The sequence below is a fragment of the Fukomys damarensis genome, unplaced genomic scaffold, assembly GCF_012274545.1.
Source record: "Fukomys damarensis isolate Sample0158 unplaced genomic scaffold, DMR_v1.0_HiC HiC_scaffold_39, whole genome shotgun sequence".
Classification (NCBI taxonomy): Eukaryota; Metazoa; Chordata; class Mammalia; order Rodentia; family Bathyergidae; genus Fukomys; species Fukomys damarensis.
The window spans coordinates 127,902,901-127,905,124 of record NW_022900951.1 but is presented as its reverse complement, the minus strand read 5'-3'; positions in this window follow the sequence as shown (position 1 = coordinate 127,905,124).

Below are 2,224 nucleotides of genomic sequence, written 5' to 3'. Positions count from 1 at the left end.
CCCCTGCCTGCTCTGCCACCAGCTCCAGCAAGGAAGGTGCCCTTGAAACACCCCACGACCCAAACCTCTCCCACCCCCGCTCTCAAACCTCCTGATTGGGCCAGTCCTTGGATACACTCTGCAGAGGCATAGGTGGTCATAAAGGGTATTTTTCTGAGCTCCCAACTTTGAACATCTTTAAAAAAGGGGCAGAGGAAACTGGTAGTAGATCTGTGTGGAGTTCAACACTGAAGGTTGGGGAACTCAATTTGGGCCTTGTGGCCTGAGGTCAGTCTGAGTCGCAGGGATCTGCCATTGGCTAGCTGAGATCACAGTACGGTTCTGCACTCTGCAGAGGCATAGGTGGTCATAAAGGGTATTTTTCTGAGCTCCCAACTTTGAACATCTTTAAATAAAGGGCAGAGGAAACTGGTAGTAGATCTGTGTGGAGTTCAACACTGAAGGTTGGGGAACTCAATTTGGGCCTTGTGGCCTGAGGTCAGTCTGAGTCGCAGGGATCTGCCATTGGCTAGCTGAGATCACAGTACTTGGTTCTGCACATGGCTGTGCACGTGGTATGTTATGACAGCAGAGATATAGTCTGAAAGAAGCCCTTCAAATTCTTTTTTTTTTCTTTTCCTCATTCCATTCTGCAAATTCTTTCTTTTTTCTGTCCTCTTTCTCCAACTCAGTCTCTTGCTCCACCATATTATCCCTCATCTCCCTTTCTGTTTCTGCTCCTGCCCTAACTCACACTTCTTCTTTTATCATTTTTTTCTTTTTTCTCTATGTTCTTTTTTTCTGTCATTTTACCTCACTCATGCGTCAGTAGTTTCAAGGGAAAGTGAGCCCCTGTTACTGTTAAGGGGATATATTTTGGTCCTTATTCTTGCACTCTGTCTATCCCTTTCAAATTTAATAGTTTCGTAAAGATTGTATGGTAATTCTATGTCCTCTGGCTTCACTTGAAACCTTCTCCAATTCTTTCACTTATCTACTCCTCTCATCCTAACTCTGTCTAAGCCCCCATCCTAAATGGTAAAGATGCTATATTGAAAAGTGTATTCCCTGAAAACATATTTTGGGCTGCTTCTTTATTTAAATTTAATTCACATGGTTTAAAGGTCATAGATTAATAACTACCACAAGTGGTCAATTTGTAAGTTGTGCTTGATCCTACTGTGCTGCTGATTGTATCAATTGGGACAAAGGATTGTGATTGATTTAGTGAGCTGATTTCTCTGATATTATTAAAATGATAATGTTTATGAATCATTAGAGACTCAAAAGCTAAAGCACAACTATATCAGGAAGATTTAAGTAATAACCCAGAAATTAAACCAACTACAAATGAGAAAACACTTAAGCAATACACAAAGACAAACTTGCAGTTCACCAATGCCAAACAGTGGGGCAAATGAGGATGAAAAGGCTGATAGTGAACCAACAGGACACCCTGAACCCATAGCACAGGAAGTAACAAAACAGATCAATCAGGCTCTAGAAAAATTCAAAACAGAAATAATTTCCCAGATAACCATAGAGATGGTGAGCAAAATGAAAGTCATGATTTGAGACTCTAGAACAGAAATTGAGAAAAAACAGATGAGCTCAGAACCATGATAGAAGCCATGAAGGCCCAGCATAAGAAAGAAATGGAAACAATGAATGCCCAACATAGGAAAGAAATGCAATCCATAAAACAGATTCAAACAGCTATCCAGGAGATTAAAAACTCTATTGAAAGTGTATGCAACAGAAGAAAAAATTGCGAAGACAGAATTTCAGATATAGAACATGGGATTGCAGTCAGTGACCATGAAAAGAGAGGTCTCTTAAAAGCAGTAAGGGATCATAAGAAATTGATCCAACAACTCCTAGATGATGCAAAAAAGAATAACATAAGACTGATAGGAATCCATTAAGTAGCAGGAGAAATAGAAGCCATAAGCCATGAAGGCCCAGCATAAGAAAGAAATGGAAACAATGAATGCCCAACATAGGAAAGAAATGCAATCCATAAAACAGATTCAAACAGCTATCCAGGAGATTAAAAACTCTATTGAAAGTGTATGCAACAGAAGAAAAAATTGCGAAGACAGAATTTCAGATATAGAACATGGGATTGCAGTCAGTGACCATGAAAAGAGAGGTCTCTTAAACAGCATAAGAAAGAAATGGAAACAATGAATGCCCAACATAGGAAAGAAATGCAATCCATAAAACAGATTCAAACAGCTATCCA